Source organism: Heptranchias perlo, chromosome 13 (genome assembly GCF_035084215.1).
Source record: "Heptranchias perlo isolate sHepPer1 chromosome 13, sHepPer1.hap1, whole genome shotgun sequence".
NCBI classification, from domain to species: Eukaryota; Metazoa; Chordata; class Chondrichthyes; order Hexanchiformes; family Hexanchidae; genus Heptranchias; species Heptranchias perlo.
In genome coordinates, this window is record NC_090337.1 from 61,774,682 (window position 1) to 61,787,956 (window position 13,275).

A 13,275-nucleotide genomic window follows, 5' to 3' on the forward strand; every position below is an offset into this window, starting at 1 on the left:
GGGTACAGTACTCTGCTGATCGAACGTGGCATTGCCTGTACTGAGTCCCAATATAAGTGTAATTGTACAAATTGCTTGAACCTAACCTCCATTAATGTATCTTGCCTTCCCTCTTCCTCCTCTACTGCCCCTCCCCATACCAGCGTAGTACAGTTCCATTTCTCTGGCGTTTTGCTGCAAATGTATTGAAAGGCCTGCGATTCACTGGAAGGTTCGACGGGCCTCTGGAGGAATGCGTTACCGTGGAAACCATTGTGCGGCCATCTGTCCGAGTAGTGCCAAAGTGCTGACAGTGCAGGTAGTGATGAGGCCTTCTACTGCAGTGTAAGCACTTAACGTGCTCCTTGTACACACCATCTTCCCTGAAGATCCAGCGCCTCTCATCGCAGGCTCCCAATGCCGATTGTAGCCCAATGATAGTAAGGATAGAATGCCCTGTATTCCCTTCCTTTCCCCCCTTCGATGTACGGTCTGTCTCCAACTTTCTGTCGGTGGCCACAGTCAAGAAAGCTGATTTTTTTTTTAAACCTTCACAAGTTAATGAAGGGTATGGTAGTGTAATGGTACTGCACTAGTAATCCAGCGACCTGGACTAATAATCCTGAAAACGTGAGTTCAAACCCCACCGTGGCCGTTTGATTTCAGTTTAAGAAAAGATCTGCAAATACAAAAAACCTGTTCTCAGCAACAGTGACCACGAAGCTGTCGGATTGTTGAAAAAAACCCAACTGCTTCATTAGTGTTCTTTTGGTGAAGGAAACCTGGCGCCCTTACCCGCTCTGGACTCTATGGGGCTCCAGTCCCATGCCAATGTGATTGGGGGCAATTAAGAGTCAAAGTGGCCTAGCAAAGCCCCTCAGTCAGGTCAGCTAGGGCTGGGCAATAAATGCCGGCCTTGCCAGCGGCGCCCACGTCCAAAGGATGAATTTAATTTAATTTTTAAAATCCCGTGTAATTTAAAGCAGAATTTATCTTTCTCGGTTGCTGTGTATCGGTGGGCCCGGCCCCAACCTCCTAACCAGCCTCTTGCTCCAGTGGCACTCTGCATCCCTTAGCACACTGGGCCACAGAGCTGATGAGCTACGTTGACAGTTGCTGAGGTGAAGGCCCTATGGGTGGAAGGGTGTACAGGACCGGTGCTCTGCCGGGAGAGAGAGAGAGTCCCGCACCAAATCTCAGCTCCAAGTAACCATATCCAGCTTGGGCAGGCTGTGAACAGTCACTGTGGTGGTGCGGCTCTGCTGGAAGGTCAGTGGGTGAAGGAGGGATGGGTTACAAGTTGCCAGGGAAGTGTTATGAGTGCCCACTGGCATTAGGAACAGGAGTAGGCCATTCAGCCCCTCGTGCCTGCTCCGCCATTTGATAAGATCATGGCTGATCTGTGATCTAACTCCATATACCTGCCTTTGGCCCATATCCCTTAATACCTTTGGTTGCCAAAAAGCTGTCCATCTCAGATTTAAATTTAGCAATTGAGCTAGTATCAATTGCCGTTTGCGGAAGAGAGTTCCAAACTTCGACCACCCTTTGTGTGTAGAAATGTTTTCTAATCTCACTCCTGAAAGGTCTGGCTCCAATTTTTAGATTGTGCCCCCTACTCCTAAAATCCCCAACCAGCGGAAATAGTTTCTCTCTATCCACCCTATCTGTTCCTCTTAATATCTTATAAACTTCGATCAGATCACCCCTTAACCTTCTAAACTCTAGCGAATACAACCCCAATTTGTGTATCTCTCCTCGTAACTTAACCCTTGAAGTCCGAGTATCATTCTAGTAAACCTGCGCTGCACTCCCTCCAAGGCCAATATGTCCTTGTGAAGGTGCAGTGCCCAGAACTGCTCACAGTACTCCAGGTTTGGTCTAACCCGGGTTTTGTATAGCTGCAGCATAACTTCTGCCCCCTTGTACTCTCGTTCGTTAGATATAAAGGCCAGCATTCCATTAGCCTTATTGATTATTTTCTGCACCTGTTCATGACACTTCAATGATCGATGTACCTGAACCCTAAGTCCCTTTGGACATCCACTGTTTTTAACTTTTTACCAGGTGTTGGCTGCATGTCCAGCCTCCACTACCTAGACTCGGCGAAAACCCGTACACAACACTCTGGCTGTTAACTCCCTCCCTGTTCCTAGATTCTCCTCCGTTTTCCTGACTTGTGGCTGACCACTTGCTAGCAGTGATTGTTTCCTCTGGGACCCAAGGGGAAGGAAGAACAATTTTGAATGTGAGAAAAGTTGTTTTTGCAAAGGATTGACCCATTCCTTTTTTCCTCTTTACTTAAAACTCTTCCGTTTTCGCTCTGGGCCTTTTTGTCGTCTCCTCTCATTCCTGTTTCATTCTCCCTCCTTCTCTTCTCCCTGCTCCCTCTGCTGTTAATCACCTCCTTTCACTCCACCATATCTCCTCTGTGGAGAGAGGTGGAATGTAAAAGATGGTTTGAATAAGTCAAAAATTGAAAAGAGGAAGAAAGTTCTGAATAATCGTGATGAATAATTAAGGCGAAAATCCTTTTTTAGAGATTTAATTGAACGATATCCCCCTCTTCAGCCAATCACTGCTCTTGGTTTGACCTTAATGGATCAGTGGAATGAGCAGGTCAAATGTACTATTTTTTTTGGGGGGTTTATGTGCAGAAGCCTCAAAGTGAGGTAACTCCGTCACTCGATGCTTTGCCTCGCTAAGGGTTCAAAAATGAGAAGGAGGGCAGTTTAATAATTAATACCAAATAGGGAATTCAGACAGAGCTATTTTAATGATCAGTGTGAGGAAGAAAGCATTGGAATTGACACTGAAGCAAAGGGTATAGATTTGAGAGACAGTGAGTTATGTTTCTAAGAGAGGTAGGGAATGGATGGAGGCATTTGGTGAGGTCGCGATCAACTGAAAAGGGATAGGTTGGTGATGGCCTATTGTTTTTCTATAATTTCCATTGTTCCAACACAGGTTTTAATAGTTCATGATGTTCCCAGCAAATGCAAAGCAAATCGTGAACCTACAATAAAAGCCTCTTGGAGGTTGCCATTTACCTTTTTTGACCGAGTAATCCAGTTTTTAAGCAGTGTGTACGGTAAACTTTTATCCTTTTTCACGAGCTCCCTTCTGCCATTTGCTCCCGTGGTTCCTACGGTTTTCGATGCGTTTTCATTGAACATCAAAGCAAAGCTCGGAACTCAAGCTATTTTAATGATCAGCATGAGGAAGAGAGCATCAGAACTGACACTGAAGCAAACTGTGTAGACGAGAGAAAAATTGAGCTGCGTTTCTCAAGAGAGGTGGCGAATAGTTAGACCCCCTGATCCGCCTCTATCCTGGCTGTGCCTGGTTTTGGAATCGGCAGCGTTTTTCAGCCCCAGTCAAAGGCCTGGGCCTCCTGATTTTTCTTTTTGGGAGTGTGTTTGTGTGAGGTGGAGGGGGCCAAGGGTACTTATTCTGGGTCTGCAGTGCCAAAGTGCAAATAGTGGTAGGTAGTGCGGAGTGAATCCTAGCTACACTATTTACACTTCAAGCACTGGTGTACCTGATTGCCGACAGGAAACAAAGGAAAATGCCCCTTGACCTGGCCTTCATCTTGGATGCAGCCATCGTGACCTATATTACAACCACACAGTGCTCTGTTCATAAGTTATTGGGATGGAATCCCTTTTAAACCTGTAAAAATGCGACCACAGTCTTCCCCCAAGTCCTGTATTGGCACATCAGACTATACCAATTTGGAACAAACCAGCTGCTTGCCAATGCAGTTGGCTTGCCCTGTGGAAGGTTTCTTGGGGGGAGAAGGGATTCCCACCCCCCCCCCCCCCCCCCAAAAAAACAACACTCCTGCAGGCACTGACTTTCTGGGGTATGGCTTTGGGACATCAGCTGCACTCCCGCACACCTCTTAATTGGCCATTCTTCATGTGTACCTTGATGGTATGTGTCAACAAATTCTTTAGCTGTCAAGAGAGGTCACAGGGCTGCTGCTGTGCAAATTGGGAAAATGTCACACTGATGCAGCAGTGTAGGAGGAACTTTACTCTGTAACTAACCTGTGCTGTGCCTGACCTGGGAGTGTTTGATGGGTCAGTGTAGAGGGAGCTTTACTCTCTCTATCTGACCCGTGCTGTACCTACCCTGGGAGTGTTTGATGGGTCAGTGTAGAGGGAGCTTTACTCTCTCTATCTGACCCGTGCTGTACCTACCCTGGGAGTGTTTGATGGGTCAGTGTAGAGGGAGCTTTACTCTCTCTATCTGACCCGTGCTGTACCTACCCTGGGAGTGTTTGATGGGGACGTGGGGTGATTGAAATGGAAAGTGTTTCATTTCTCAGCACTAACATCCCTTACTTTGCGCACAGAAAGACCCTCCTGGTTTTAACTTGTCCATTGTCCTCCTCCCTGTCAAGTAGTGTCAGACGCTTGGGGGTAATTGAGGAGTGCGCTCAACCTTGAATTTTAGAACCATCGACCGTGTTCTTTGACAGCCCTGTATAACTGTTGGGATTCTCCAACCTTACATTCTTTTAATTTCTCAGCAGGTGTGGTGTACGCTTCATCCTCTTACCTAGACTTTAAGACTACTCAGAAACTTGCCGACCTTTCACTAAAGTGATCATATCCCAGTGTTCGAATGAAGTGGGGTGAGTTGGGGGGGGGGGGGGAGGAGAAAGAGAAGTTCTCAAACTCGTTTTAGGAGTGGGGAGGAGGTTTGATACCAGAGATAAAACCAAGAGCTTGAAACTCATTGTGTGGACGGTCGATACTGGGGTCAGTGAGCTGGGCTGGGAAAGGAAACTAGTCTTCCCACTGTTGGTCATTTCTGCAAGGTGCAAGCATGTGATTGTCCGGCAAGGATAAGATCTGATTCCACTCTGCTGCCCTCCTGCAGTTGAATTGTCTCCTGACATGCTAGCTGACCTGTGAAAACTGGCCAGTTGGATCTGGTCCTGGAGACTCCTGGAGCCAGTGGGACCAGTTCTTGACATGAAGGAGTTGAGCTGCTTTTGTCTCCCTCTATCTCCCCCAGCTCCCTCCCCATCCATTTGGTGTTGCTGGGCGCAGGCGCACACTAACTGGAAAGTAGCCCATGTTCTGACCTGGCTACTGGGATGTGCAACTTGTTTATTCCCAACTTCTGCTCCCCCAGTTGGGAAGTAACTGGCTTCTGTTTAGACACAACAAGGTCCCACAAAGAGTAAATGAATGATCACCTGTGGACCTGTTTTTGGTGGAGTTGGTTGAGGCAGGAATGTTGGCCAGGACCCGAGAACTTGCACTGTTCTTTGAATCGCACCGTGGGATTGTCGACGTCCACTTAAGTGGGCAGACGGGGTCTCTGTTTCAACGCCCCTTTTGAAAGACGGGACCTCCGACAGTGCAGCGCTCTCTCAGTGGGAGTGTCGGACGAGGTTATGTGCTCGAGTCTCTGGAGGGGAACTTGAATCCGTGACCTTCTGACTAAGAGGCAAAAGTGCTACCACTGAGCTAAGCCTGACAGTAACCCTATTTAGTAGTGATTTTTTTTGTGGTCCTGAGTACTACTGCCTAATACAACTCACACACCAGTACTGGCTCCCCCATCTATACTGTTGCAACATTGACCCTCAACCCTCCCACAGGTCATTGCATCCATCTTAACCAATACACAGGGGGCCAGTCAGTGGTTGAAAGGCGGGTGCCCATTTCCTGTGGAATCCTCCATTTTGTTTCTTGCCAGCCCTAATGACGACGACTCTTCCCATCTTGAAATGGAGGAGGGCTGTGTCCACGCAGCCTAAAAGTGCTTGTAGTGCAGGTAGTCGCATTGAAACCTACTGCAGAACAATCACTTTCAGCGCTGCTTGAACTTGTGCGCCTGGACTATCTCGGAACGAGATGGATCAACTGAAATCCAGCTGAAAATCCAGATGTTTTGTGTGTGATGACTGAACAGTGGGCCATTGAGGTATAGCCTACTAACCTGGTCGTTAGGCTTTTGGTTTGAGTCCTAACATTGGATGGAATCATTTGTCAGCCATTTGTTTTGTTGGAAACATGGATTAGTCACTCTTGCATTTTTTTTGGGGGGGGGTGGGCGAGCGGGAAGAAGTGGGGGGGATTGAAATGAGCAGACGCCCCAACCATAGACCGACAGCTCCTGTCCGTTTTACCACTTCCAATGGAATTTTCCCATCTTGGGTTCGGAATAGGGGTTTTCGAACTGCAGCCCATGAAGTGCAGACAACCTGGCCCTATTTAATGGGTTTCTCTTCTCTGGTTTGCCCTGTTTGAATTGGAACTCTCTCTTCCCCGCCCCCAAAAAAGCTGTTGAGGCTAGATCAATTGAAAACCAATTGATAGATTTTTTTTTGTTAGGCAAGGGTTTTAAGGGATATGGAATCAAGGCGGAGTTAAGATACAGATCAGCCATGACCTCAGTGAATGGAGGAGCAGGCTCGAGGGCTTGAATGGCCTGCTCCTGTTCCTATGTTCCTAATTTTGAGAGCCAGGAAGTTTGGATAGGGCTGCTCTAGGCATCCTGATAGATGGACAAATGTTAAATCAGAACGTCGAGATCTGTTGGTATCAGTGGCCTGGGATACATGAAAACATAACAGAAGTGTAATGGGTCCCCGATGGCAAACAGCTTGGACATTCTTAGCTTAATTGTCTGTCCCTGTTTTAATTACCCTGTTTTTTGGTGTGTAAATGAACTGTTTGGACAGTGTGGTCTAAAGGGAGACCAGTGTCTGCTCTGTGTCCCAACCTCGCACATCACAAGAGGGTGGACATCCCAGTGCGTCATAGAGCTCCTTGTCTCGGCTGCACCACTCTGTGGGGATATTCCTGGAGTTGTCTGGGGCAGGCAACAGATCGCCTTCAGACTTGGGGGCGAGTGACCGGAGTTATAAGGAATAATTTCTCCTTCAATTTGTGTCCTTTATTGAAGTCTTGCTTCAGAACTGTACCCAAAGCCCTCGGTGTAAGTCCGTGATTTGCCTTGGATGGTTTTTAGGGGGGGACAAGGGGGAATGTTTGATCCCTTTTCCTCTGCAGTTGGGACGTTGGACCTCTGGCGTGGGGGTTGGCTGGCTGCTGTCGGCTCGCGGTTAGTTTTGCTGGCTTTGCAGTCAGTTGGTGATGCTCATTGCTGTGCAAATCCACGCAAAACTGACCGCGTCGGCAATGGCGAGGCTGGTCGCCCTGGAGACGGGCCAGTCGACGTTCCTGGACACGCCCGGGCTGGTGAGTAGCAATTCAATCCCGAGCAAAAACCAGGAGCACAACTGTCTTTCGGAGTTTGGAGTCACAAATTAGAGGCTAAAGACTGGACAGGAAAGGCCTGGAGGGCAGGAGCAAGTGATGTAGTTCAATGTGACTGGTATGTTTGGACGGGAACAAGAGAATATAGTCCCCTTACTACAAGAAGCTGCCTGCCCGTGGAATGGAGCATTGGCGCTGTGAGCCGAAGAGGGTTAGAATGGGGAAGTGTGCACAACTTGAGCAATTGGTCAAGACTAGCCAGTGTTGAGGGGCGGAGACTGGAGCAATTGCTGGGTTTCCCATGAAGCATTGCACTTGTCTCGGTCTGACAGTGTCCAGTTTGCTCTGTTACAGTACGGGAGCAAATGAGCAGGCGTAACACTGGGCAACGGTGCGTCTATTTGCGCTGGGCATTTAGATCTGCCTTGGCTACTCTGCCGTGACCGTGGAAGAAAATGTAACCGAGAATTGGCATCGATGTGGCCTTAAAAGTGGCGATGTTAGAACAGCTTTGGAACTGCCGGCAGTTGGGCTGGTTTTGTTGTGACTCTTAAATCAGCAACGGTCGACTAAATATTAAAATACCTCATGCACGCATTTGACAACACAAATCCCGGGTGCAATTGCACTGCAGGCGCACTCAGCTCCTGTTTTATTACACGAACGAGATGACCTCGGAGTAAATTCTACGGCCCGTGTCACTCTTTAGATCTGTGAGAAGTTGGGAGCTGCTGGGCTACGTTCCACATCCTCGGGGGAGCTGAGGCTACGTTGTTGCTGCAAAATGAAAAACCCAGGATCACGTTGAACAGCGGAATGTAGGAGGAGCTGAGCGAATGCTGGCGAGCTCGTCCCCTGTTTTGTGTAGGTTGGGATGGGCAGCAGTATTTACAGTTGATTCGATATTGCACTTGTCCCGGCCTATACAGATCAAGAGGCAAGGATGTCGTGCGCCTCGGACGTCGTGTTTGTGACACAATCGCCATATTCAGAGAACTAATCGAGTGAGGGTGGTTGTTGCTGAGCCAAGACAAACAGCGTGTGTTCTTACTCCTCCCTCTCCTCACTCCCCCACTAGTTCTTGTGAAAAGTACCTGCTTCTCCCCAACTTGCTCTCACTGTCACTCCTTTTCCCCCTCTTTCTCTCACCTCCCCCTCACTCTTCCCCCTCTTTCCTCACCCCACCCGTCCCCCAACTTGGTCAAGACTAGCCAGTGTTGAGAGGCGGAGACTGGAGCAATTGCTGGGTTTCCCATGAAGCATTGCACTTGTCTCGGTCCGACAGTGCTGGTACAACACCACGGCTCAGGAGGGTCCCTGCCCGCTTCTTGTCGACGGCCTGGACTGGAGATCCTAAAAGCTGCTCGTGTATCGTGTGTGGAAGAGTGGATAATCACTACCGCCCAGTTTTACAGATACAGACCACATCAAGCTCAGTCTGTGATTCTTGATCAGGGTAGGAGGGGGAGGGGGCCTACAATCGGTGCCATCTTCCTCCAGCCAACATTTCCAATGCTGATCGTCATCTCATGCCCCCTGCTGGAAAGTGAGAGTGATTATTAGGACAGAATTGGGGCTAGCTGTAAACTCTCTTTCTCTCTCTTTCCCCCCCCCCCCCCCATGGTAGAATACGCAGCACTCTTCTGTGGTCGTACACAAAGCCTGCATATAGGGGGTAGTGGCTGGGCAATGATACAGTCAGGCATGTACTACATTGGACCAATGCCTCCAGGAGAGAATGGGAGAATAGTCTTTTGGGGGGGTGTGGAGGTAGGATTTGAAAGGATTCTTTTTTTTAAAAAAAAAATTGCTTTTAACTTTTATTCCCATGTTAGAGATGCCAGATGGTGCAGAGTTCCCACTTCTAGCATCCTGTGTCTATACTGCTCTCGGGTCAGGTAACGTGCCAAGCACCAACCTGCCTCAACTGCTTAAGTATTCTCTCAACACCAGCCTCTGAAGGGCGCCTTATTGCACCAGCCATGCAAGTGAGCGACCAGTTAGTGCCATGGACGTTTGTGCCTTCTAGAAATTGGACCATGTGATTGTCTCTTGGGGACTCTGGAGAGGGAGAGCAGACTTTGGTCTTTTTGATTCTGGTCTGGACTCATAGCCAGACCCAGAGGTGATGAGACAGTGGTTGTTCCCAGTTGCACCACTTGGTCCCTCAAAGCCATTTGTGTGTTAATTTGATGAATGAAAGGGTGCGGCATACATAATAAATGTTAATGCTTCAAACCTTAATGGAGACCGCTGCTGCTCCCTGCCTTGTTGCAGCCTGTACACTGAATGTCTCTTACAAGATCTGCTGTCGAGCCCCTGTCTACTTTTGAAAGACAATCATTAAACATTTAATTACCGGATGAATTGTGTGTGTGCAATGTGTGCTTTTTCATTGAAAAGAATTACTGAACAGAGTAGTCTTGTAGAGTGTATAAAACATTAAGAATATATCTCTCGTTGATTTGACCCCTTTTTACCTTCCTTCATGTAATGAGGCATGAGGAGATTGGGCTGAATGAGCAGGATATTCAATTGATGCAGCAGTATGCTAAATGGTGTGAGGCTGCGTGAGTTACTGTCTCATCTGGATGATGGAACGCAGCCTGGATACCACACGATGACCTGGAGAACACATCATCTACTTGAAGCAAGGGTACGGTGGTGGAGTTGTTATGCTACTGGTCTAGTAATCCAAAGGCCTGGGCTAATAATCCAGAGAACATGAGTTCAAATCCCACCATGGCAGTTCGAGAATTTGAATTCAGTTCCAAAGAAAAGCTGATCTCAGTAAAAGTGACTGTGAAGCTGCCGGATTATTGTAAAAGCCCAACTGGTTCAGTAATGCCCTTAAGGGAAGGAAACTGGCCGTCCTTACCCGGTCCGGATTAGATGTGAACTCCAGTCACACACCAGTGTGGTTGACTGTGACGCCTTCCAAGTTGCATTGCCTGCTGCTGCTGCTCACTTGAGGCTGGTACAGGAAGAATGGCTGTTTGGATGAGGTAATGGGGTGCTGCTAGCACCCGTGGAACCCCATCCTCCACACGAGAGGATAAAGAGGGGGAGTGGGGGGGCCTGGCCTGGCCTGGCCTGAAAAGGTCTGAGAACCACTGCTGTAGGAAGTGTCACTGAATTGTCACGTTTAAATAATTGCAGATTATTGGAGACAATCCACTCTGGGAGATGTGGCGTTCTTAAGAGCTTTTCCCTCCACTTGTAATTTGCTGATTATTTTAAGTCACAGGGCAGCAGACAAACAAATCCCATTTTAGGTAACTACTTCTAATTCAATTCATACAGAATATTACTTATGCAATGTAGTTTATGTTGCTCAAGACTGATTTATGATGCAACTTGGAAACTAACATGTAACTAATCATGGAATCTGACAGGATTGGAAGGAGGCCATTCGGCCCATCGTGCTGGTGCTGCCTCTGAAAGCTATCCAATTAGTCCCACTCCCCATAGCCCTGCATATCTTTTCTTTTCAAGTATTTATCCAATTCCCTTTTGAAAGTTATTATTGAATCTGCTTCCACCGCCCTTTTAGGCAGTGCATTCCAGATCGTAACAAGTCGCTGCATAAAAAAAATTATCATCCCCCCCCCCCCACCTCTAGTTCTTTTTCCAATTATTTTAAATCTGTGTCCTCTGATCACTGACCCACCCATTAGTGGAAGTAGGTCCTCATTTACTCCAGCAAACCCCTCATAATTTTGAACACCTCTATTAAATCTCCCCATAACCTTCTCTGCTCTATGGAGAACAATCCCAGCTTCTCCAGTCTCTCCACATAACTGAAGTCCCTCATCCCTGGTACCATTCTAGTAAATCTCTACACCCTTTCCAAGGCCTTGACATCCTTGCTAAGGTGTGGTGCCCAGAATTGAACACAGTACTCCAGCTGAGGCCTAACCAGTGTTTGATAATGGTTTAGCATAACTTCCTTGCTTTTGTACTCTATGCCTCTATTAATAAAGCCAAAGATCCCGTTTGCCAGGATTAGGCAGAAGAAAGAAAAGTGTCAGCATTGGAGGCGGCTGTCTACGTGCTGCTTCGTTAGGGAGACCAACTCACGCTGGACATATCACATCACCTCCCACCTCCCACCACCCCGCCCAGTTCAAACATCCTTTTTTCTCATCTCCAATATTTTTGTGACTAATAAACAAAAGCGTTCAAAGAGAATGAAAAAAAACCACCCCATTTTTTAAATGTGCCTGTGATGTTTGTCCCTGGGTTTTGCTCGCAGCAGTGCCCAGGCGATTAATCTTTAATTCCCGGAGACTCCAGGGCAATCCTATGCTTCGTACTCGCTCCAAACAGAAGCAGCCCTCCTCCATCCTGCCCAAGAGACCAGTGTAAGTGTGGTGTGTGGTAACACAGGCCTTGTGTTAATGCAGGGATTATGGTTATTGCAGACTTTCTTCCAGTAGAGGGCACTGGAGCAGCTTTTGTGAATCATCCTTTCAATTGATGTATCTGAGTGAGTGCAGCCTTCCTGATCCCGGACACCAAACTGGACAGAACCTAGGCCAAGGCAGTCATAGTAGTTCATCTTGGCGTGAACCTTCTGCTTATGAATAATCAATGAACACCATATAACAATACCCCTCCCCCACCACCATTGCAAGACAGAAGCCTGTCAAAACCCAAGCCTTTGTTTACATGTTAGGCTGTGGCCTCCTCAATCCATAGCTCAGTGGGTAGCCCTCTCACCTCTGACTTAGAAGGTTGTGGGTTCAAAGCCCCACTCCGGAAACTTGAGCACGTAATCCAGGCTGACAGCTCAGTGAGGGAGTGCTGCACTGTCGGAGGTGCTATCCTTTGCATGAAACTGAGGTCCTGTCTGCCCGCTCAGGTGGATCTCCCTCCGAGGTACAGGGCACCCTGTTGGCACTTTGCCCAAATAAATAAAGACTTCTAAAGCACCATTCATGACCTCAGGATGTCCCAAAGCGCTTTACAGCCAATTCAATGCTCTTTGAAGTCTGGTCACTGTTGTAATGTAGGAAACACAGCAGCCAATTTGCGCACAGCAAGGTCCCACAAACAGCCAGATAATATGTTTTAGAGATGTTGGTTGAGGGATAAATTTGGCCAGGAACACCAGGGAGAACTCCCCTGCTCTTCTTAGAAATGGTGCCGTGATTTTTTACATCTACCTGAGAGGGAAGATGGGGCCTCAGTTTAATGTCTCATCTGAAAGATAGCACCTCTGACAATTCAGCACTCCCTCACTACTGCAGCAGAGGTTATGTGCTCAAGTATCTGGAAATGGGACTTGAACCCACGACCGTTTTGACTCTGAAACGCGAGTGCTACCCACTGAGTCACGGTTTAAAACCCGAATGTTGAAGGATCGTAACACAAGAACTGAGTAAAGATGGAGGGAGTGCTGTTTTGTAAAATCCTCCCGTTAGTGCGGTGAATCATGAAGACGTGAGTAAAACCACACAGATTAAGGGGAGAAAAGAAACTGCAACTCATGCAAAACCTGAAACAGGAAATGCTGGAAATGGTTCCAAAGCCCATCGATGACATCCTGCAAGCAATGCTGGAGACAGCCCTCCGGGTCTTTGAGCTTGAGCAAGTGGTGAACCACCAAGTCGTTTTCTCCCGAGTCGCTGGCAGCAGTGCCCGTGAGATTAATCCTCCATCCCGGGAGACTTCCGGACAATCCAGGAGGTGTGGGCAACCCCTATTCAGAGTGGAGTCTGTAAAGAAAGACAGGCCATTTCTTACATGTTCCCCTCCCATTTTCGAAGAAACAAGCAGAATGGACATTTGTTTTCAATCTAGAGTTGATGGTGAAATTTCCCCAATTTTACTGGCAAAGAAAGAAAGGAAGAGCTTGTATTTGTAGAGTACCTTTCATGGTCTCAGGACATCGCAAAGCGCAATGCAAAATCTGACTGCTTCTAACGACTTTCAATCCGTCTATGACACCTGATTAACTTCAATTTAATGTTGCTGTCACAATATGTTATTGGATAAGTATATCAGCTCAATCAGTTGATCTAAGTGCAGCGAGTTGTCTGGATGCTTT